A 25,946-nucleotide genomic window follows, 5' to 3' on the forward strand; every position below is an offset into this window, starting at 1 on the left:
AGGGAGAGGGTGGGAAGATTTGGGAGAATGACATTGAAACATGTAAAATATCATGTAAGAAACGAGTTGCCAGTCCAGGTTCGATGCACGATACTGGATGCTTGGGGCTAGTGCACTGGGACGACCCAGAGGGATGGTATGGGGAGGGAGGAGGGAGGAGGGTTCAGGATGGGGAAACACATGTATACCTGTGGCGGATTCATTTTGATATTTGGTAAAACTAATACAATTATGTAAAGTTTAAAAATAAAATAAAATTTAAAAAAAAATAAAGAGCAATATTGCATAGGAACCTGAATGTTAGGTCCATGGATCAATACAAATTGGAAGTGGTCAAACAGGAGATGGCAAGAGTGAACGTCAACCTTTTTGGAATCAGAGAACTAAAATGGACTGAAATGGGTGAATTAACTCAGATGACCTTTATATCCAGTAGTCATGTATGGATGTGAGAGTTGGACTGTGAAGAAAGCTGAGCGCCAAAGAATTGATGCTTGTGAAGTGTGGTGTTGGAGAAATTCTTGAGTGTCCCTTGGACTGCAAGGAGATCCAACCAGTCCATTCTAAAGGAGATCGGTCCTGGGTGTTCTTTGGAAGGAATGATGCTAAAGCTGAAACTCCCGTATTTTGGCCACTTCATGCAAAGAGTTGACTCATTGGAAAAGACTCTGATGCTGGGAGGGATGGGGACAGGAGGAGAAGGGGACGACAGAGGATGAGATGGCTGGATGGCATCAGTGACTCAATGGACATGAGTCTGAGTGAACTCCGGGAGTTGTTGATGGACAGGGAGGCCTGGCATGCTGCAATTCATGGGGTCGCAAAGAGTTGGACACGACTAACTGACTGAACTGAACTGACTATTATATTTACTACTGTGGGCGAGAATCCCTTAGAAGAAATGGAGTAGCCATCATAGTCAACAAAAGAGTCCAAAATGCAGTACTTTGATGCAGTCTCAGAAATGACAGAATGATCTCTGTTCATTTCCAAGGCAAACCATTCAATATGGCAATAATCCAAGTCTATGCCCTGGCCAGTAATGATGAAGAAGCTGAAGTTGAATGGTTCTATGAAGACCTACAAGACCTCTAACATCCAAAAAATATGTCCTTTTCATTATAGGGGACTGGAAACTGCAAAAGTAGAAAGTCCGAAAACACCTGGAGTAACAGGCAAATTTGGCCTTGGAGTACAGGATGAAGCACAGCAAAGGCTAATAGAGTTTTGCCAAGAGAACGCACTGGTCATAGCAAACACCCTCTTCCAACAACACAGGAGATGACTCTACACATGGACATCACCAGATGGTCAATATCAAAATCAGACTGATTATATTCTTTGCAATCAAATATGGAGAAGCTCTATACAGTCAGGAAAAACAAGACTGGGAGCTGACTGTGGCTCAGATCATGAACTCCTTATTGCCAAATTCAGACTTCAATGAAGAAAATATGGAAACTACTAGACTAATAATGTAGGACTTATATCAAATCCCTTATGATTATACAGTGGAAGTGAGAAATACATTTAAGGGACTAGATCTGATAGACAGAGTGCTAGATGAACTATGGACAGAGGTTCGTGACACTGTATAGAAGACAGGGATCAACACCATCCTCAAGAAGGCAATGCAAGAAGGGAAAATGACTGTCTGAGGAGGCCTTACAAATAGCTGTGAAAAGAAGGGAAGCAAAAAGCAAAGTAGAAAAGGAAAGATATACCCATTTGAATGCAGATTATAAAGAATAGCAAAGAGGGATAAGAAAGCCTTCCTCAAAGATCAGTGAAAAGAAATAGAGGAAAACAATAGAATGGGAAAAACTAGAATTCTCTTCAAGAAAATTAGAGATACCAAGGGAATATTTCAAGCAAAGATGGGCACAATAAAGGACAGAAATGGTTTGGACCTAACAGAAGCAGAAAATATTAAGAAGAAGTGGCAAGAACAAACAGAAGAACTGTACAAAAAAGATCTTCATGACCCAGATAATCATGATGGTGTGATCACTCACCTAGAGCCAGACATCCTGGAATGTGAAGTCAAGTGGGCCTTAGGAAGCATCACTACGAACAAAGCTAGTGGAGGTGATGGAATTCCAGTTGAGCTATCTCAAATCCTAAAAGATAATGCTGTGAAAGTGTTGCACTCAATATGCCAGCAAATTTGGAAAACTCAGCAGTGGCCACAGGACTGGAAAAGGTCAGTTTTCATTTGAATCCCAAAGAAAGGCAATGCCAAAGAATGCTCAAACTATTGCACAATTGTACTCATCTTACATGCTCGCAAAGTAATGCTCAAAATTCTCCAAGCCAGGCTTCAACAGTGCGTGAACTTCCAGATGTTCAAGCTGGTTTTAGAAAAGGCAGAGGAACCAGAGATCAAATTGTCAATATCCACTGGATCATCACAAAAGCAAGAGTTCCAGAAAAACATCTATTTCAGCTTTATTGACAATGCCAAAGCCTTTGACTGTGTGGATCACAATAAACTGTGGAAAAAATGAGAGATGGGAATACCAGACCACCTGGCCTGCCTCTTGAGAAATCTGTAGGCAGGTCAAGAAGCTACAGTTAGAACTGGACATGGAACAGCAGACTGTTCCAAATAGAAAAAGGAATACACAAGGCTGTATGTTGTCACCCTGCTTATTAACTTATATGCAGAGTACATAATGAGAAATGCTAGGCTGGATGAAGCACAAGCTGGAATCAAGGTTGCTGGAAGAAATATCAATAACCTCAGATATGCAGAGGACACCACCCTTATGGCAGAAAGTGAAGAGGAACTAAAGAGCCTCTTGATGAAAGTGAAAAAGGAGAATGAAAAAGTTGGCTTAAAGCACAACATTCAGAAAACTAAGATTTTGGCATCAGGTTCCATCACTTCATGGCAAATATATGGGGGAAACAATGGAAAAAGTGGCAGACTTTATTTGAGGGGGCTCCAGAATCACTGCAGATGGTGACTGCAGCCATGAAATTAAAAGACGCTTACTCCTTGGAAGGAAAGTTATGACCAACCTAGATAGCATATTGAAAAGCAGAGAAATTACTTTGCCAACAAAGGCCCATCTAGTCAAGGCTATGGTTTTTCCAGTAGTCATGTATGGATGTGAGAGTTGGACTATAAAGAAAGTTGAGCGCCGAAGAATTGATGCTTTTGAACTGTGGTGTTGGAGAAGACTCTTGAGATTCCCTTGGACTGCAAGGAGATCCAACCAGTCCATCCTAAAGGAAATCAGTCCTGACTATTGATTGGAAGGACTGATGTTGAAACTGAAACTCCAATACTTGGCCACCTGATTTGAAGAACTGACTCATTTGAAAAGACCCTGATGCTGGGAAAAACTGAAGGTAGGAGGAGAAGGGGACGACAGAGAATGAGATGGTTGGATGGCATCGCCCACTCAGTGGACATGAATTTGAGTAAACTCCAGGAGTTGGTGATGGACAGGTAGGCCTGGCGTGCTGCGGTCCATGGGCTTGCAAAAGTTGGACACAACCTAGTGGCTGAACTGAACTGAAGTAAACTGATCAGGGAAAAAATCTTCAACTAACATGGAAATCAAAAGACTCCTATGTTCTAGATTTAGAGCTGTGCGTCCTTGAAATGTTTTAGTAAATACTTTCACATTGGCTTCAGAATGTTTTCTTCCCCTCTGGGTATTTAGTTTCATTTTAACTTAAGGTGCACGTGCTAAGTTGCTCAGGCAAGTCTGACTTTGCAATCCTATGGACTATAGCCTGCCAGGCTCCTCTGTCCATGGGATTCTCCAGGCAAGAATACTGGAGTGGGTTGCCATGCCCTCCTCCAGGGCATCTTCCTGACCCAGGGATCGAACCTGGGTCTCTTATATCTCTTGCACTGGCAGACAGATTCATTACTACGAGTGCCACATGGGAATCCCCAGCTTAGGGTATAAGGTCTAAAAAAGAAGTTCCTGTCAGACTCTAAATTTCAGTTTCCGGTTTGGCCAACTTATGACCACAGAGACACACACACATACACACACACACACACACACACACACATATATATATATATATATATATATATATATATATATATATATATGTATATACTTTCATTTTGTCAAGTTTCAATCAGAACAAACAGCAAATATTCCTGCCAGTATTCAACAACCCCATGGACACAAGAGATGTCCCCCAAAGAGTGCAAAGGTACTAGGACACCCTCCCAAAAATTCAGAGCCACTCCCAAAGAGAACCAAAAGAAATAAAGACTTAGAGAATTCCCTTGAGAACTGGCAATACTAGTAGGACCCTAGCTGCAAATGAAGTGCAACCTGCATTTTGTTTGCCCATATTTTGGGGGCCTCAAAGTGGTGGTTACCCAGTCAACATTTCAGGACACAAAGCAAGATAAAAAAGAAGGCAACAGCTGTCTTGAGGGAGAAAGGATCCACAACCAATGGGTATTTGAAAACAAATTCCTGAGTCAAATTCAATGATCTAATTCTCACAGGTTTTGTTTTCTGCTTTTGTTTGTTTTTGCCTGCCAATCTGAATTTGGGAAGGAAAGGACAAGATGAAGTTCTACCTTCCTCTCTTGACCAAGCACCACAGATAGAAACCTCGAAGCTCTCAGTTCTGACTTGGTAAGAATCTCACCCCTTACCACCTTCTCTCAATTTTTCCAGGAACCTGTGTTTAGCCTCTAGAGTACTCCCAGTGGATTTCATCCTGGTCAACTGAAATTATAGAGGAAAAGCAATTTTCCCTCCACCCTTTGTGGTGAGTGCTTCTTCTTTCTCTAGGACATCTGTTAAATAAAAAAGCTCATCCAGGTTAAACATTCTCCACTGTGGCCCCTGTAATTCAAGGCTATCTTTGGTAAAGTTAACAATCTTGTTCAGCCTTAAAACAAAATTTTCTTCACCTGTAGCCTCATCCTGGACCTAGTCTAGTATAAGCCAGACCCAGTCTGGTTTCAGGATAAGTTAGACCTGGACCCAGTCTAGTTTCTAAGTCAAACCCAGTCTACCTGGACCCACTCCAGTTTCCAAGTCTAACCCTGTCCAACCTTGAACCCAGTCTGGTTTTTCAAGTCCAACGTTGAAGTCCAAGTTTTTCAAGTCTAACCCTGGCTGGTATCCAGATCTGGTCTGAGGAAAAAAGAAAGAAAGAAAAAAAAAAAAAAGCTCAGAGAAAGTCTGAAAGCTTCTAACACAGAAGTTGCAGAGGTAGGATCCCAGAGGGATGACTCCCAGAAGCAGCAAGAAGGCAGTGAGCTCTAGGGGCTCTATCAGTACTTTCACCTGGTTGCTCATTGCTCCTGGAGACCGTCAGGGTCTTCGTCAGTTCCTTCTTCTGACAACAGAACTATTAGAAGATAAACTGAGGCATACAAAAAAATTTAAGAGTTTATTTGAGAAAAATCAATTCAGATCAGGCAGCATCCAATGTAGCAGATAGAAAGGAGCCCTGAGGAGCAGCAAATCAAAGACTTTTCTAGGCAGAAGGATGCAGGAATAAGGAAGTTGCACTGGACAAAAACTAGGCTATTACCGCAAGGTTACTTTCCTCTGTGGGATTGCAGGGGTCGATCAGGCAGATAACCAAACTAGTGCTGATCAGATAATTACTGATTGGCTGGCTTAAGATCCCATTTCTGGGAAAGATCAAAACCATAATTAAGTCTGGGTTTGGAAATGTGCGCCTTAACCTTAGAGATTCCATATTGGGCCTATTATGTTGTTTCTAGCCAGCATTTTTAATTTTGTTACTTTCATTGACATGTACTAGATGCATTTTATGAATGTGCCTTTTTGCTAAATTTTCAAAAACCCTCGATATTATTGATTTTTATCATTTGCAATTATCTGATGGATACTTGTAAAAGTGATACTGCATTGTTGGCTTCATTCGAAGTGCTTATATTTTTATTTACTTATTTATTTTTAATTTAAATTTACTTATTTTAGTTAGAGGCTAATTACTTTACAATACTGTATTGGCTTTGCCATGCATCAACATGAATCTGCCATGGATGTACACGTGTTCCCAATCCTGAACCCCCCTCCCACCTCCCTCCCCATACCATCCCTCTGGGTCATCCCAGTGCACCAGCCCCAAGCATCCTGTATCCTGCATCGAACCTGGACCGGGATTCATTTCTTATATATTATACATATTTCAATGCCATTCTCCCAAATCATCCCCGCCTCCCTCTCCCACAGAGTCCAAAAGACTGTTCTATACATCTGTGTCTCTTTTGCTGTCTCACATACAGGGTTATTGTTACCATCTTTCTAAATTCCATATATATGCATTAGTATACTGTATTGGTGTTTTCCTTTCTGGCTTTCTTCACTCTGTATAATAGGCTCCAGTTTAATCCACCTCATTAGAACTGATCCAAATGTATTCTTTTTAATGGTTGAGTAATACTCCATTGTGTATATGTACCACAGCTTTCTTATCCATTCATCTGCTGATGGACATCTAAGTTGCTTCCATGTCCTGGCTATTATAAACAGTGCTGCGATGAACATTGGAGTACACGTGTCTCTTTCAATTCTGGTTTCCTCAGTGTGTATGACTGACAGTGGGATTGCTGGGTCATAGGCAGTTCTATTTCCAGTTTTTTAAGGAATCTCCACACTGTTCTCCATAGTGGCTGTAGTAGTTTGCATTCCCACCAACAGTGTAAGAGGGTTCCCTTTTCTCCCCACATCCTCTCCAGCATTTATTGCTTATAGACTTTTGGATCACAGCCATTCTGACTGGCGTGAAATGGTACCTCACTGTGGTTTTGATTTGCATTTCTCTGATAATGGGTGATGTTGAGCATCTTTTCATGTGTTTGTTAGCCATCTGTATGTCTTCTTTGGAGAAATGTCTATTTAGTTCTTTGGCCCATTTTTTGATTGGGTCATTTATTTTTCTGGAATTGAGCTGCAGGAGTTGCTTGTGTATTTTTGAGATTAGTTGTTTGTCGGTTGCTTCATTTGCTATTATTTTCTCCCATTCTGAAGGCTGCCTTTTCACCTTACTAATAGTTTCCTTTGATGTGCAGAAGCTTTTCATTTTAATTAGATCCCATTTGTTTATTTTTGCTTTTATTTCCAATATTCTGGGAGGTGGGTCATAGAGGATCCTGCTGTGCTGTATGTCGGAGAGTGGTTTGCCTATGTTCTCCTCTAGGAGTTTTATAGTTTCTGGTCTTACGTTTAATCTTTAATCCATTTTGAGTTTATTTTTGTGTATGGTGTTAGAAAGTGCTCTAGTTTCATTCTTTTACAAGTGGTTGACCAGTTTTCCCAGCACCACTTGTTAAAGAGATTGTCTCTAATCCATTGTATATTCTTGCCTCCTTTGTCAAAGATAAAGTGTCCGTAGGTGCATGGATTTATCTCTGGGCTTTCTATTTTGTTCCATTGATCTATATTTCTGTCTTTGTGCCAGTACCATACTGTCTTGATGACTGTGGCTTTGTAGTAGAGCCTGAAGTCAGGTAGGTTGATTCCTCCAGTTCCATTCTTCTTTCTCAAGATCGCTTTGGGTATTCGAGGATTTTTGTATTTCCATACAAATTGTGAAAGTATTTGTTCTAGCTCTGTGAAATATATCGTTGGTAGCTTGATAGGGATTGCATTGAATCTATAGATTGCTTTGGGTAGTATACTCATTGTCACTATATTGATTCTTCTGATCCATGAACACGGTATATTTCTCCATCTATTAGTGTCCTCTTTGATTTCTTTCACCAGTGTTTTATAGTTTTCTATAGTTTTCTATATATAGGTCTTTAGTTTCTTTAGGTAGATATATTCCTAAGTATTTTATTCTTTCCATTGCAATGGTGAATGGGATTGTTTCCTTAATTTCTCTTTCTATTTTCTCATTATTAGTGTATAGGAATGCAAGGGATTTCTGTGTGTTGATTTTATATCCTGCAACTTTACTATAATCATTGATTAGCTCTAGTAACTTTCTGGTGGAGTCTTTAGGGTTTTCTATGTAGAGGATCATGTCATCTGCAAACAGTAAGAGTTTTACTTCTTCTTTTCCAATTTGGATTCCTTTTATTTCTTTTTCTGCTCTGACTGCTGTGGCCAAAACTTCCAAAACTATGTTGAATAGTAGTGGTGAGAGTGGGCACCCTTGTCTTGTTCCTGACTTTAAGGGAAATGCTTTCAATTTTTCACCATTGAGGATAATGTTTGCTGTGGGTTTGTCATATATGGCTTTTATAATGTTGAGGTATGTTCCTTCTATTCCTGCTTTCTGGAGAGTTTTATCATAAATGGATGTTGAATTTTGTCAAAGGTTTTCTCTGCATCTATTGAGATAATCATATGGTTTTTATTTTTCAATTTGTTAATGTGGTGTATTACATTGATTGATTTGCAGATATTGAAGATGAAGTGCTAGTATTTTTAAAATTAGCAGTTTTCATATGTTTATTAACCATTCACATTTCTTTTTTGAATAGCATATTCATAGTCTTTGCCACTTTTTCATTAAGCTGAGATTTTGCAAAACATTTTACTTTATTGCTATATAAACCTCTATTATAGGTCTTATAAATAATTTTCACTTTTATGCCCCATAATGGAACTTTTCATAATGGAGAAGTTTCCAATTTTTATGTAGTAGATTTTGTCTATATTTAACTTTATGCCTTCTGGGTTTGGAAAAAAACTTGCATACCAATAAGTATTTAAATCTCATTATTCCCCTGATAGTTTTTAGATTTTTTATTGTTATATTTAATATATCTGAATTTTTTGGTATATAAAATGAGGGCAAGACCTAACCTTTTCTTTAAAAGTATAATAAATTGTCCTTACACCATATGAAATGCCACTTTTATATATATAAATGTGTTATATATAATATATATATGAACGCCACTAAATTTCTATGTACCTAAATATGTTTCTACATTTTTATACCATTTTACTAATCTATGCTAAATATGAATCAAATATTTAAAATGAAATATTAGCAAATTAAATTTGATATTTTATTAAAAGAAAAATTATCAGATCAAGCTGAATGGAAGATTATACAGAGCTTTCTCTTTTTTGTCTCTGCTTATTTTCTAATTTTCCTTTTTTTTTTTTTTTCTATTTCTTATGTTAGCTGAATTGATTAGGTTTTTCTAACTCCTTTTTTCTTTGCTGTATCAGAAGATCACATTTCTGGTACTATTAGTGAAATTTCTTAAGCTTAAAATGTTTATTTCTACACATGTTCTTATGAACTTTGAGAATTAGTATCTGCAACTATTCCTTGCATAAGGCAAACATTTTGCATATTTAATTTCTCTTTTTTTTCCATGCAGCGTGAAAACTCTATTTCTCAATCTTACTTGCAGCTAGACATGACATGCAACTAAGTTCTGGGGTTCTGGCCACAGGGTTAGGAGTGGAAGCATTCTACGGCAAATTTTTGGCACTGTCTTAAAAACAGATACCACTCATTCTTTGGAACTTCTCTTCTTTGTCTCTTCCTCCATCCTACTGCCTGGAATATGGGTATCATGGCCAACATTCTAGATTGGATGAGAGCCCGCATCTCTGAAGAGCAAATCTCCGGATGGCCTCCCTGTGGATTTTTACATGACCAATAAAAGCTTACTTTTTTAAAAGTCACAATTATTTTTATTCTCTTACTTGCAATTAAGGTCAATCCTAACTGATATAGACTTCCTGGACAAATCCTATTCCATTTTTTTCTTACATTTAATATATTTTCATCTTTTTTACCACATTTTACGAGAATTACATGAGGTGGGAGACCAAAATGGAGTGATGAGGCTCAAACAGCACAAATTTCACAGTTGTAAGAATAAGTTCTGAATCTAATGTACAGCATGGCTCAGTTCAGTTCAGTAGCTCATGTCCAACTCTTTGTGACCCCTTGGACTGCAGCATGCCAGGCCTCCCTATCCATCACCAACTCCTGGAGTTTACCCAAACCCATGTCCATTGAGTCGGTGATGCCATCCAACCATCACATCCTCTGTTGTTCCCTTCTCCTCCTGCCCTCAATCTTTCCATCAAGATCTTTTCAAATGAGTCAGTTCTTCACATCAAGTGGCCAAAGTATTGCAGTTTCAGTTTCAACATCAGTCCTTCCAATGAATATTCAAGACCAATTTCCTTTAGGATGGACTGGTTGGATCTCCTTGCAGTCCAAGGGACTCTCAAGAGTCTTCTCCAACACCACAGTTCAAATGCATCAATTCTTCAGGGCTAAACTTTCTTTATAATTCAACTCTCACATCCATTCATGACCACTGGAAAAACCATAGCCTTGACTAGACAGACCTTTGTTGGCAAAGTAATGTCTCTTCTTTTGAATATGCTGTCTAGTTGGGTCAAAACTTTCCTACCAAGGACTAAGTGTCTTTTAATTTCATCGCTGCTATCACCATCTGCAGTGATTTTGGAGCCCCCAAAAATAAAGTCAGCCACTGTTTCCAGTGTTTCCCCATCTATTTGCCATGAAGAGATGGGACCAGAGGCCATGATCCTAGTTTTCTGAATGTTGAGCTTTAAGCCAACTTTTTCACTCTCCTCTTTCACTTTCATCCAGAGGCTCTTTAGTTCTTCACTTTCTGCCATAAGGGTGGTGTCATCTGCATATCTGAGGTTATTGATATTTCTCCTGGCAACCTTGATTCCAGCTTGTGCTTCATCCAGCCTAGCGTTTCTCATGATGTACTCTGCATATAAGTTAATAAGCAGGGTGACAACATACAGCCTTTGCATACTCCTTTTCCTATTTGGAACCAGTCTGTTGTTCCATGTCCAGTTCTAACTGTTGCTTCTTGACCCGCATACAGATTGATCAGGAGGCAGGTCAGGTGGTCTGGTATTCCCATCTCTTTCAGAATTTTCCACAGTTTATTGTGATCCACACAGTCAAAGGCTTTGGCATAGTCAATAAAACAGAAGTAGATGTTTTTCTGGAACTCTCTTGCTTTTTCTATGATCCAGAGGATGTTGGTAATTTGATCTCTGGCTCCTCTGCCTTTTCTAAAACCAGCTTGAACATCTGGAAGTTCATGGTTCATGTATTATTGAACCCTGGCTTGGAGAATTTTGAACATTACTTTACTAGCGTGTGAGATGAGTGCAATTGTGCGGTAGTTTGAGCATTCTTTGGCATTGCCTTTCTTTGGGACTGGAATGAAAACTGACTTTTTCCAGTCCTGTGGCCACTTCTGAGTTTTCCAAATTTGCTGGCATATTGAGTGCAACACTTTCACAGCATCATCTTTTAGGATTTGAAATATCTCAACTGGAATTCCATCACCTCCACTAGCTTTGTTTGTAGTGAGCATGGTAACTATAGTTAATAACGTGGTGTTGTATACTTGAAATTTGCTGACAATAAATATTAAGTACTCGTATACACACAAACACACCCCCCAAAAAAAATTTAGCTATGTGAGGTGATGGTTATATGTTAATTATCTAGATTTTGATAATAATTCTACACATATATACAGTTGTATATGCATATCAAACCCTGATAGCTCAGTGGTAAAGAATACACCTGCCAATGCAGAAGACATGGGTTTGATCCCTGGATCAGAAAGAGCCCCTGGAGAAGGAAATAGCAACCCATTCCGGTATTCTTGTCTGGGAAATCCCATGGACAGAGGGTACTGGTGAGCTACAGTCCATGTGGGTCAGAAAAGATTTGGACATGACTTGCAACTGAACAACAACAAGCAAACCATTATATCATACATTTTCAATATATGCAATTTCATTTATCAATTTACTTAACAAAGTTGAATCCCTTGGATGAAGCTTCCAGTTCAACTCATCATGTGATTTAGTTTCAGCTGTATCATTTCTCCTGACTCCTCTAAGTTTACATTTTAATTTCATTTTCATGTTTTTTTTTAACTCCCAAGACTTCAAATTTTCTTTTTAACTGAGGTCTGTTATTTTATTCTCTCACAGAGAACACTAAAAACTAGTATGTTAAAGTTTTCTTCTTTTCCTATGTTGAATTTTTTGTATATAGTTATTTCTTAATTTTGTTTCCTAATTTATTTCTCTTTGGTTCCCTTACATGCCTGGTAACTCTTATTGAATGCTCTAATGTTTAGAATAGCATATCAGATCAGACCAGATCAGATCAGTTGCTCAGTCGTGTCCAACCCTTTGCGACCCCATGAATTGCAGAACGCCAGGCCTCCCTGTCCGTCACCAACTCCCGGAGTTCACTCAGACTCACGTCCATCAAGTCAGTGATGCCATCCAGCCATCTCATCCTCTGTCGTCCCCTTCTCCTCCTGCCCCCAATCCCTCCCAGCATCAGTCTTTTCCAATGAGTCAACTCTTCGCATGAGGTGGCCAAAGTACTGGAGTTTCAGCTTCAGCATCATTCCTTCCAAAGAAATCCCAGGGCTGATCTCCTTCAGAATGGACTGGTTGGATCTCCTTGCAGTCCAAGGGACTCTCAAGAGTCTTCTCCAACACCACAGTTCAAAAGCATCAATTCTTCAGTGCTCAGCCTTCTTCACAGTCCAACTCTCACATCCATACATGACCACAGGAAAAACCATAGCCTTGACTAGACGAACCTTTGTTGGCAAAGTAATGTCTCTGCTTTTGCATATAAGAAACACTAAACAACCCTGGCAGTGAAAAAATGTTCTTATTTAGGAGTTTGACCTCCAAAGGTTATACAATAGGGCACAAGGCAGCACTTGTGGCTGGTTTAGCATTTTATAAGTGCATGAGAATATTTTGTTCACCTAGGAAGGGTAGGCTCCCTTTCTTCATGGTAAACATAAGTTATTGGAAACTTTCTCCATACCATCTCCATAACTCTTGAAATCTCTTATGAGAATATGTAAATTAGAGTGCCTTATTCATGCCCTCACCCCACCCTGAGGCAAAATTAGGAAAATTTGGGAAAGATTAACCAATGGACAATGTCATTTGTTTTGCTTACCCAGCATCAGAACCCCTTTCTATGTTAGAAGTTTCCATCCAGTGAGTCTTAAGGAGGCAAAGGGTACAATCTGAGATGCTCATGATCTGCTTTTCTAGTTATCTGACCTAGGCTCTGCCATTCAAAATACATCCAGAGCTGAAGCTCCAAAAGCAAAAGCTTGTGTCTATGCTTGAGTGTCCTGGAACAGAATAGGCTCAGTGGCAAACCATTGTGTTGCCACCTGAATGAAGGGACAGAAATTTCATAAGAAGACATTTCTGTGGCTTGGATTTTGTTGTTGCTCTTGGCAGTCCAGACATAGTTTAATTCTCCAGCCTTCCTGCAGCTCTGTGAGCCACTTGTGCCCTTATCTGCTTTACCCAGAGCAGGCATTTCTTGCTTACGGTTAAGAACCTGATTAATACAATTGGCATGACTATGTCACAGCTTTTTAATTAATTACCAAGCAAACCTCATATAACCTCCTTTTCTAAAACTTACTACCTCTAGGGGAAAAAAAGTAGTTTGAGGAGCACTTATCTTTCTCCAGTAGCACTTTTTAGAAATCTTGTATTTCATCATCAGTTGAGCTTCCCTGAGAGCTCAGTTGGTAAAGAATCTGTCTGCAATGCAGGAGACCCCAGTTCAATATCTGGGTCAGGAAGATCCACTGGCAAAGGGATAGGCTACCCACTCCAGTATTCTTGGGCTTCCCTTGTGGCTCAGCTGGTAAAGAATCCACCTGCAATGTGGGAGACCTGGGTTCAATCCCTGGAGAATTCCATGGACTGTGTAGTCCTTGGGGTCACAGAGAGTCAGACATGACTGAGCCACTTTCACTGATATCATGTGTTTCATTTCTTCTTTAAAAAAATGCATCCCCATTTTTGTTTTTTGAAGGTTCCTGCCAAGTTTCTAAATTTCTTTTTATCTAATTTTCTTTTCTATATGTTTCAGTGAGATTTGGGCTGGTAGGAAAAGTAAATCATGTATTTAGGAAGTCATATGGAACTCAAGGCAATGGCACCCCACTCCAGTACTCTTGCCTGGACAATCCCATGGATGGAGGAGCCTGGTGGGCTGCAGTCCATAGGGTCGCTGAGTCGGACACGACTGAGTGACTTCACTTTCACTTTTCACTTTCATGCATTGGAGAAGGAAATGGCAACCCACTCCAGTGTTCTTGCCTTGAGAATCTCAGGGACGGGGAAGCCTGGTGGGCTGCCAGCTATGGGGTCACACAGAGTCGGACACAACTGAAGCGACTTAGCAGTGGCAGCAGCATGGAACTGAAAGGCTTCCCTGGTGGCTCAGATGGTAAAGAATTCGCCTGCTATGCAGCAGACCCAGGTTTGATCCCTGGGTCAGGAAGAACCTCTGGAGAAGGAAATGGCAACCCACTCCAGTATTCTTGCCTGGAGAATTCGAAAGTTAACTATTTTCTACAATTTCTTCCTGCTTCATTTTAAAAATAATAATGGCTATATCAGTGTATTTTAAATATACCTACGTATGTCTATATGTCTGTATGTGTGTGATCTATAGGACATTTGAAGGGTTTCTAATTTAATGATGATGTAAGGAAATAAGCAGAGTCCTTGGTATCAAAACTACTGCACTTACATGCAACTCTTTACCATCTTCATTGGTGTAGTCAGATTCTTTTTACATGCATTCATTGTCTATCACCAGAGTAAACATTCTATCTCAATTTGTGCCTTAGCTCCTCCTCTGCTTTCAATTGAAATCATCTATAGGGTGTTTATTCTCTTTTGGTCTGTGTGTTTGCCTAAATACCTCTTCGAGATGAAATCACAAAGTTTATGATGCTGTCGGTTTACCATGGTAAATTTGATATTTCCTGATTATCAGGTCCACAATAAAATCATTACCTAGCTTTATTCAACATCATGGTCCATTTAACTTTTGGAATCATGTGCTACCAAAAAGCTTGACTAAAATAATGTTTTGTAAACGAGACTCTACTTTGAATGTAGCTAAGTCCATTATAAGTGGATTTACTTAAAGCTGGTAAAAAGAATCTATACTTGCTAATGCAAAGTTGTCAACATAGAGCATATGCCCAATCACAATTCTTGTGAAATTGATGGTCTCCCTCTCCCCTGCCCCCAACAAAATCCTCTAAGTCATTTGTCCTTTTTTAATGTTCAATGTTTGTACTGGGTTTTCCTAAGACAGAGTACACCTGCATATATTTTTAACAGCTGAATTGTCTGGTTACCTCAACATCATACCCACCCCCAACATTGTCCTAAAGACATTCTCATTTCTGCTTCCTTTACCGTTGGTGGTTTTCTCCTGGTGAACTAATATTTCTCAGGCACTTTTTTCCAATTTATTTTAAACTTCTGACTCTAATCTCTGAATTTTCCTGCTTCTCTTTAAACTCAAATCAGGCTGTCAACACCACTTATTGAATGCCTGCTGTGAAAAGATACAAAAGGAATCAAAGCAACATATTCCATCCTTGAAGAAAGTAAAATCTACTGGGTGAGACAGAACACACATTCCCATTAAAAGGGTCTTAATAAAACATTCTCAAATAGCGTGAAATAAGCATGTATTAATTTAGTATAACCCTTATGTGAATTCTGAAAGAATGAATATTATTTAGTACAAAGCAAGATTGATTAAGAAATTCCTTCAGGATCTGAGTTTTGAGTCTCAAGGCTTTCAGACATCATGCCTCCATTTCTTCTATAAGAAATATTGTATGATAGCCCTCATTGTCCTTAAATAAAAATTAATAAATGATAAATTATACCAATACATATAATAATACAATACAGAGGAGTCTGGCAAGTGAGAATCCATGGGGTTGCAAAGAATCAGACACAACTAAGAGACTAACACTTTCACTTTCACATATTTCAAAATATAAATCAAGTACATGCACACAACATGTGAGAATCAGATGCTGGTCCTAAATATGACAACTACAAATGTGATAATGACTTGAAAATCAAGAGAGACATGGCTGTTTGAAGTGTGGTTTTCCAAAGTGGTGACCAACTCTTGGTCAAATTCCAAAGGAAAACAAATCTTCCCTTGGTTTATATTGTGGGTTATACTTATATAAAAATTTAGTGTTTGTTTGCTGCTGCTGCTAAGTCACTTCAGTTGTGTCCGACTCTGTGCGACCCCATAGATGGCAGCCCACCAGGCTCCCCGTCCCTGGGATTCTCCAGGCAAGAACACTGGAGTGGGTTGCCATTTCCTTCTCCAATGCACGAAAGTGAAAAGTGAAAGTGAAGTCACTCAGTCGTGTCCGACTCTCAGCGACCCCATGGACTGCAGCCTATCAGGTTCCTCCATCCATGGGATTTTCCAGGCAAGAGTACTGGAATGGGGTGCCATTGCCTTCTCCGAGTGTTTGTTTAGAACAGTACAAAAAACACCTCATTTCTTCTATGTCAGAGTTAAATTCTGGTATCAAATAATTAGAAACAGGCTTTTCATTGACATGAATTGCCAGTGGCTATGCAAATACGGTGAGGATTGGGGACAGTCCTTCACTGTGCAAGATTGTCCTCACATTGAAGAATGTGACAATGTGACAGCTCAGAGTGTGACAGTTGTCCAATCATGTGACTGCTCAGCATCTCCACATCCTTGCCAAAGCATCCCTGGGGATGGTACTACTTCTGTTGAGAGTAACAAGAGATAGGAAGGGAACAGATCTTCAATGAGAAAAGGGCCATGCATTTCAATGCCTACTTTGTTTCATCACATTGGTTTCTAAACCTTATTTGTCCCAAAACCATGTGGAGAAACTTCTGACTCATCTAGTTAACACACTTAGGTAGTGCTTACTATTCCTGAAACTGTTACAAACCCTTTCCAAATGCTATCTCATTTAATCTACTTAACAACAGTTTAAGTAGGCACTACCACTGCAGATTACAGATTAGAATCTGGGTTACCAAAAGCTAAGTGATTTACCCAGAACACAACTAAGAAATATAGAAGCCAAGATTCAAATATACTGATGTCTTGGTTTTAGGGTAACTGGTAAGCATTATGCTATGCAGTAGACATAATTCCACCCTTGATGATTTTGATGCAGTAAATCTGAAATGACAACAGAGAAACCCGTCGGCATTTGAATAAGACATTCGCACTTAGTGAGAAGGGCACCGATTGGTATTCGGAAACCACAGCAGTATACCACCACTCAGTTAGCAGTCACAGGAAGGAAACTTATCTGATCAGAGTCAAATCTTTGTGTCTGAGTATAAGGAGAAGAAAAGGAAGAACAGTAGGTGGAGGACTATTCATGTGGAACCTTGGAAGACAAGCTAATATACATCATAGTTATAAAACGGCCAGTAGGGAGCTATATATTATTCAATAGAATGAAATAGATTAAAAACATAGCATCAGCGGAAGAGAATGCATAGCATTAATCAGCATAATAATGTAAGAATAACACATTCAACACCATATTAAAAAGCAGAGACATTACTTTAGCACAAAGGCCCATCAAGTCAAGGCTATGGTTTTTCCAGTAGTCAAGTATGGATGTGAGAGTTGGACTATAAAGAAAGCTGAGCATGGAAGAATTGATGCTTTTGAACTGTGGTGTTGGAGAAGACTATTGAGAGTCCATTGGACTGCAAGGAGATTCAACCAGTCCATCTTAAAAGAAATCAGTCCTTTCAAATATTCATTTGAAAGACTGATGCTGAAGCTGAAACTCCAATACTCTGGACAGCTGACGCAAAGAAGTGACTTATTGGAAAAGACTGTGGTGCTGGGAAAGACTGAAAGTGGGAGGAGAAGGGGATGACAGATGATGAGATGGTTGGATGGCATCACTGACACAATGGACATGAGTTTGAGAAGGCTCTGGGAGTTGGTGATGGACAGGCAAGCTGGCAAGCTGCAGTCCATGGGGTCACAAAGAGTCGGACATGACTGAGCGCCTGAACTGAACTGAACTGAACTGAACACATTGAATAATGTATCAGTACAGTCACTCAGTCGAATCCAACTCTTTGTGACCCCATGGACTGCAGTACACCAAGCTTCCCTGTCCATCACCAACTCCTGGAGCTTACTCAAACGCATGTCTGTCTAGTTGGTGATGCCAGCCAACCATCTATTTCTCTGTCATCCCTGTCTCCTCTGGCCTTCAATCTTTCCCAGCATCAGGTTCTTTTCAAATGAGTCAGTTCTTCACATCAGGTGGCCAGAGTACTGGAGTTTCAGCTTCACCATCAGTCCTTCCAATGAATATTCAGGACTAACTTCCTTTAGGATGGACTGGTTGGATCGCCTTGTAGTCCAAGGGACTCTCAAGAGTCTTCTCCAACACCACAGTTCAAAAGCATCAATTCTTAAGCACTCAGCTTTCTTATAGTCCATCTTTCACATCCATACATGACTACTAGAAACCAAAGCTTTGACTAGAAGCACGTTTGTGCTAAAGTAATGTCTCTGCTTTTTAATATGCTGTCTAGGTTGGTCATAACTTTTCTCCCAACGAGCAAGCATCTTTTAACTTCATGGCTGCAGTACTCATCTGCAGTATTTTGGAGCCCCCAAAATAAAGTCTATCACTGTCTCCATTGTTTCCCCATCTATTTGCCATGAAGTCATAGGACCAGATGCCATGATCTTAGTTTTCTGAATGTTGAGCTTTAAGCCAACTTTTTCACTCTCCTCTTTCACTTTCATCAAAAGGCTCTTTGGTTATTCTTCACTTTGGGCCATAAATGTGGTGTCATCTGCATATTTAAGGTTATTGATATTTCTCCCGGCAATCTCGATTCTACCTTGTACTTCATCCAGCCCAGCATTTCTCATGATGTACTCTGCATATAAGTTAAATAAGCAAGGTGACAATATACAGCCTTGACGTACTCCTTTCCCAATATGGAACCAGTCTGTTGTTCCATGTCCAGTTCTAACTGTTGCTTCCTGACCTGCATACAGATTGATCAGGAGGCAGGTCAGGTGGTCTGGTATTCCCATCTCTTTCAGAATTTTCTGCAGGTTATTGTGATCTACACAGTCAAAGGCTTTGGCATAGTCAATAAAGCAGAAATAGATGTTTTTCTGGAACTCTCTTGCTTTTTCCATTATCCAGCGGATGCTGGCAATTTGATCTCTGGTTCCTCTGCCTTTTCTAAAACCAGCTTGAACATCTGGAAGTTCCCGGTTCACATATTGCTGAAGACTGGCTTGGAGAATTTTGAGCATTACTTTACTAGCATGTGAGATGAGTGCAATTGTGCAGTAGTTTGAGCATTCTTTGGCATTGCCTTTCTTTGGGATTGGAATGAAAACTGACCTTTTCCAGTCCTGTGGCCACTGCTGAGTTTTCCAAATTTGCTGGCATATTGAGTGCAGCACTTTCACAGCATCATCTTCCAGGATTTGAAATAGCTCAACTGGAATCCCATCAGCTCTACTAGCTTTGTTCATAGTGATGCTTCCTAAGGCCCACTTGACTTCACATTCTAGCATGTCTGGCTCTAGGTGAGTGATCACACCATCATGATTATCTGGGTTGTGAAGCTCTTTTTTGTACAGCTCTTCTGTGTATTCTTGCCACCTCTTCTTAATATCTTCTGCTTCTGTTAAGTCTAAACCTTTCTCTCCTATATTGCACCTCTCTTTGCTTGAAATGTTCCCTTGGTGTCTCTAATTTTCTTGAAGAGATCTCTAGTTTTTCCCATACTATTGTTTTCCTCTATTTCTTGGCATTTATCACTGAGGAAGGCTTGGCATTGATCACTGAGGAAGGCTTTCTTAATCTCTCCTTGCTATTCTTTGGAACTCTGCATTCACATGGGTATATCTTTCCTTTTTTACTTTGCCTCTATCTTCTCTTCTTTTCTCAGCTATTTGTAAGGCCTCCCCAGATAGCTATTTTTCCTTTTTGCATTTCTTTTTCTTGGGGATGGCCTTGATCACTCCCTTCTGAACAATATCATGAACCTCCATGCATATTTCTTCAGGCACTCTCTGTCTATCAGATCTAATCCCTGAATCTGTTTGTGGCTTCCACTGAATAATCATAAGGGATTTGATTTAGGTCATACCTGAATGGTCTAGTGGTTTTCCCCACTTTCTTAAATTTAAGTCTCAAATTGGCAATAAGGAGTTTATGATCTGAGCCACAGTCAGCTCCCGGTCTTGTTTTTCCTGACTGTATAGAGCTTCTCCATCCTTGCCTGCAAAGAATATAATCAATCTGATTTTGGTATTTACCATCTGGTGATGTCCATGTGTAGAGTCTTATCTTGTGTTGTTGGAATAGTGTGTTTGCTATGACCAGTGTGTTCTCTTGGCAAAACTCATTAGCCTTTGTCCTGCTTCATTCTATACTCCAAGGCCAAATTTGCCTGTTACTCCAGGTATTTCTGGACTTCCTACTTTTGCATTCCAGTCCCCTATTATGAAAAGGACATCTTTTTGGATCTTAGTTCTAGAAGGGCTTGTGGGTCTTCATAAAACTGTTCAACTTCAATTTCTTCAGCATTACTGGTTGGGCATAGACTTGGATTACTGTGATATTGAATGGTTTGCCTTGGAAACAAACAGAGAGCATTCTGTCATTTTGAGATTGCATCTAAGTACTGAATTTCAGACTCTTGTTGACTATGATGGCTACTCCATTTCTTCTAAGGGATTCTTTCCCACAGTAGTAGATATAATGGTCATCTGAGTTAAATTCACCCATCCCAGTCCATTTTAGTTCGCTGCTTCCTACAATGTCAACGTTCACTCTTAATATCTCCTGTTTGACCACTTCCAATTTGCCCTGATTCATGGACCTAACATTCCAAGTTCCTATGCAATATTGCTCTTTACAGCATCAGACTTTACTTCCATCACCAGTCACATTCACAGCTGGGTGTTGTTCTTGCTTTGGCTCTGTGTCTTCATTCTTTCTGGAGTTAGTTCTCCACTGATCTCCAGTAGCATATTGGGCAACTACTAACCTGGAGTGTTCATTGTTCAGTGTCCTATCTTTTTGCCTTTTCATACTGTTTATGGGGTTCTCAAGGCAAGAATACTGAAGTGGTTTGCCATTTCTTCTCCAGTGTACCACATTTTGTCAGAACTCTCCACCATGACCCATCATGGTTTCATTGAGTTAGACAAGACTGTAGTCCATGTGATCTGATTGGTTAGTTTTCTGTGATTGTGGTTTTCAGTCTGTCTGCCCTCTGATGGAGAAGGATAAGAGGCTTATGGAAGCTTCCTGATGGGAAAGACTGTCTGAGGGAGAAACTGGGTCTTGTTCTGATGAGCAGGGCCATGCTCAGTAAATCTTTAGTCTGCCTGCAATACAAGAGACTAGGTTTGATCCCTGGGTTGAGAAGATCCCCTGGAGAAGGGAAAGGCTACCCACTGCAGTATTCTGGCCTTGGGAATTCCATAGACTGTACAGTCCATGGGGTTGTAAAGAGTTGGAGATGACTGAGTGACTTTCAATAACACATAAAGATAATAAATCTTAATCTGGACAGAGCACATTAGGTCATAAGTATTATGAAGGAAAAAAGTGATAGTATCATCTAACTAGCTGTTGAATAGCTTTCTATTATGAGCCTTTCAAACCAGTTACATAATTGAGGGGTCATAGATGGATAGGCTGGCTTCCCTGGTAGGTCAGCTGGTAAAGAATTCACCCGCAATGTGGGAGACCAAGGTCCAATCCCTGAGTTGGGAAGATCCCTTGGAGGATGGTATGGCAGCCCACTCCAGTATTCTTGCCTGGAGAATCCCCAGGGACAGAGGAGCCTGGTGGGCTACATACAGTCCATGGAGTCACAAAGAGTCATATACGACTGAACGACTAAGCACAGCACAGATGGATAGGCACTGGGAGTTAACTAAAGTTAGAGAGTATTAAAAGTGCAGACTTTTGAGAGCATTAAAAATGCAGACCACAAACACAAACACCTATAGGATCAGGTAGATGATGAAGCAGAACAATTCTCATACAACCGGGAGTAGTGGGGAGGGTGTCAAACTAGAATGCGCATGAAGGACGACTGTCACTCCATTGTAGGCAATTTATCAAATAATTATGCTAGTACAATATTAACAGATGAGACAGAGGATGAGATGGTTGGATGGCATCACTGACTCAATGGACATGAGTTTGAGTGACCTCCGGGAGTTGGCGATGGATGGGGAGGCCTGGCGAGCTGCAGTCCATGGTGTTGCAGAGTCAGATACGACTGAGCAACTGAACTGAACTGAATATTAACAGATAAGCTCTTTTAAAGACAGCCAAGACATTCCGAATTTTAATCAAAGAATTCACTTTTTACCAATATGCTCAAACATATTTTGGGAGTTTTATCAATTAGTTTATTGAAACATGGATAGAGTGTAATTTTACATGTTTCCTAGATTTTATAATGTAACCAAAATGACTGATAGTGACTTTTAAAATATAAGAGACTATTAAAGTATTGCTGGATGTTCCTTTACTAATTTCTTACCTATGCCAGGTTGAAAAAATAATAAAACTGGTTGTCCCACCTACAGTAACCCCTGCTTTCAGAATGACCAGTGGTAATAAACTACATGATCTGGGAGTTCCAGAGCCATGTTTCCCATTTATTAACATGTTACACTCTCCAAATCACTTAAGCTTCTGTGCCTACTCTGTAAAGTGAAAGGGAAAGTGTTAGTCGCTCAGTCATGTCCAACTCTTTGTGACCCCATGGGCTGTAAATTGGATATAATTCCTAATCCATATTTCTCAGTAGATTGCTACAAAAACCAAATGAAATAATGTTTATTAAACCTGTAGAATCCTGTACAAAGGCAGCACAATGGGAATATCACTGAACTGGAAATTAGGGGTTCTAGTCAATTAGTTGTTAGTTTTCTAAACTTGATATGAGAAGGTTGATCTAGAGCAATGATCTTTAATAGGAATGTCATGTGAGTCATGCATGTAACTTTAAATTGTCTAGAGCCCACAATGAAAAAGGGACAAATAAAACCAATTTTAATATAATTTATTTAACCCAATGTATCTAAAATATTACCAGGTCAATATAAAATCAATATGAAATTGTTATTGAGAGAGTTCACATATTCCTTCACAACAATCTTTAATGTGTATTTCACACTTACCGCATGTTTCCATTCAAGTTAGTCACATTTCAAATGCTTGATGATCACAGGTGGTAGTGACTACAGTACTGCACAGCACAGATCTAGATAATGACTAAGGGGCTTCCTAGGTGGCTCAGTGGTAAAGAAGCCCCCTGCCAATTCAGGAGACATAAGAGATGTGGGTTCAATCCCTGGGTGGGGAAGATCCCTGGAGGAGGGCATGGCAATCCACTCCAGTATTCTTGCAGGGAGAATCCTGTGGACAGAGGAGCCTGGTGGGCTATATTTCATAGGATTGCAAAGAGTTGGACACAACTGAGGTGACTTAGCAGCAGCAAAGTTATCTTCCACTCTGAAGATACCTGTCTCATTATTATAAAGGTAATTATACATCAATCTTTTTCACTGACTAAAGCATAAAACTACATCATCATGAATTAAATATTCTTTAAGGCTTTTTTTTTAATTAGAAGTTTAAACAGTCTAGCTAAGTCATTCTTCTTTAATTCCAAAGTAAGAGAAGACCTTAAGAATAACATATATAAACAATATCCTTAAAATTTACATAATCAAAACTAAAATTTTATTAAATGGAAAACTTATTCAGCTCTTTCATTGAATAGAAGGGGCATACACAATTTCACTCATGTAAGCTGCTTGCTCTATTTGTTGTCAAATCAACTGAACACCAGACATATAATTAAATTTTGAAATCCTCAGTCTGCTCTAGGTGATAGCCACCACTGCACTTGCACGAAGAATTTGTTTGTTGCAGATATATCTATCAATATGATGGGAAAGAAAACAAATGCTTGGGAAAACTTTCCAATATTTTTTCAGATACACTGAACTATTGTCTTCCATTTTTAACATCTCAGGGAATTTCTTACAATATATGGTAGGATCTCATCAGATTTCTTAGATAATAAATAGAGCCTTAACCCTAAATGCAGGCAGGTAGTTAGTCATTAATTAAACACTTGAGCTTTTAGCCAGGAAAGTAAGAAGGAACTCCCTGATGCCGGGAAGATATGGTTCCAGAGATTTCCCCTGGCCTTCTTTAGGGGAAATTCTTACATCTATACACGTTATATTATCAACAATGCTCTAAATTCAACACGTCACACACAGAATGCTGAAGGACCATAGCATCACACCAATCCAGAGGGCACTATTTACACTTTATTTCACTGAGCCCACTGTAAGAGGGGCATGGCTCGGCGTTTGCAACTTGGCATCCTTAATGATCTGTGTTTCTCCTAAGAATATTTAAACATGTCTTAACTTGTGATTGATCAGCATAAGTTATTCACTTCAGCCATCATCTACACTTATTTTCTTTCTGAAAATTCTCTAAGTACACATTTATAACCACTTGTTTTGCATTTTCTATTTCTCCATCAGAGAGTCCTAACTCTTTCATTATTTAGTGAAGAAGCTCCTATTCATCATCCTCTACTGTTTATTATAAAATGACAGTAAAGCATCACTTTTTCCCTTGCAGATGCTGTTTGAAATACAAATATCAGAAAAAATACCTGGAGGTAAATTATCCATAAAGTGACACATCTTAGCTAATCATATATCTACAAATTTTAATAGCTGTTTCTATTACAAGTAAATGAAGCAATCTTATAGAAATTTATTATGTGTATTCTTCCAAAGAAAACATATAATTAATTTTAATTATCACTATTATTAGTATTATTAAAATCAGTATCATTTAATTACATGAATTACTTATATTTTCTTTGCATATTTATAATAAAACATGATTCAACATTGAGTATGTTAAGTATTTGGGGTACAGTCTACCATCTGTCTAAAAATCATAATTAATTTGAAGTTGAAAACCTCACCCAAAGTTATACAAGACAACAGCAACGTTAAAAAACTAGGTTGAATCTAAAATTTCCATTTAGGAAGCCTTACTTCATAGAATGTGAAAATCCTTTAACCGAAGTTATATATGTATACAAGAGAGTGAAGGAGAAGACACAGAACAGAAAAGATCGCTTACCTCATTCTGTTGCTGTAAATCTCCATTTGTCCATAGTGAATTCAGAACTGAGGCCAGTTTTATACTAATGTCTCTTTCCCCCATTACTATTGTTTTTAAGTAAAATTTGATTTTACTGCCTTAACTACTACCCAACTCTAATTTTCTTTCTTTTTTATTTTTGACACAGGAGAAAAATGAAATGCATATTACCAAGTGAAAGGAATCAATCTGAAAAGGCTGCATGCTATACAATTTCAACTATATGATGTTCTGGAAAAGGAAACACCATGGAGATATTGAAAAGATCATTGGTTGCCAGGTTTTCAAGGGATGTATGGATGAAAAAAACAAAACACAGTGGACGTACCACTCTGGTGCCAGACGTAGATAGTGGGAGAACTTATGCATGTTGCAGACAGGGAGTGTATGGGAACTCTGAACTTTTCACTTCAATTTGGCAGTGAATCTGAAATTGTTCTAAAACACAAAGTCTTATAATTAAAAAATGTTGCTTCTCTTAGGATGTTACTCTTGTTCTCTAATAATTAGTTTTGCAAATATTTAGGCCTCCTTTTTTGAAGTTGCAATAAAAATATATAGCAAAAAATTTTAATTAAAAAATAATCATGTCATCCTTTTGTGTTAACAGAAAGTTGAACACCAACATTTGCTTCTTACGCTTCCTGAATTGCTTCTATTAGAAAAAACAAAGCAAAGTATGCTGTATTTAAATACTTATTCATTTATTTATATCTTCTTCCAGCTTTGCTGTTGTTGTTGTCTAGTTGCTAAGTTGTGTCCAGTTCTTTTGCAACTCCATGGACTGTAGCCCATCAGGCTCCTCTCTGTCCATGGGATTTCCCAGGCAAGAATACTGGAGTAGGTGACCATTTCC

The 25,946-nt window shown here is 39.1% G+C and overlaps 1 long non-coding RNA gene across 1 annotated transcript in view; it reads left to right on the plus strand.

Moving 5' to 3' along the window:
- LOC112448869 (uncharacterized) overlaps positions 1–25,572 on the plus strand; it is a 40,406-nt gene extending 14,834 nt beyond the window's left edge. Inside the window, exons 2-4 of the long non-coding RNA XR_009496330.1 lie at positions 4,542–4,622; positions 24,554–24,593; positions 25,239–25,572. This is a non-coding gene — a long non-coding RNA (uncharacterized lncRNA). The remainder of the gene's footprint in view (positions 1–4,541; positions 4,623–24,553; positions 24,594–25,238) is intronic.
- Positions 25,573–25,946: the final 374 nt, after the last annotated feature.

The sequence above is a fragment of the Bos taurus genome, chromosome 11 (genome assembly GCF_002263795.3).
Source record: "Bos taurus isolate L1 Dominette 01449 registration number 42190680 breed Hereford chromosome 11, ARS-UCD2.0, whole genome shotgun sequence".
Taxonomy (NCBI): domain Eukaryota; kingdom Metazoa; phylum Chordata; class Mammalia; order Artiodactyla; family Bovidae; genus Bos; species Bos taurus.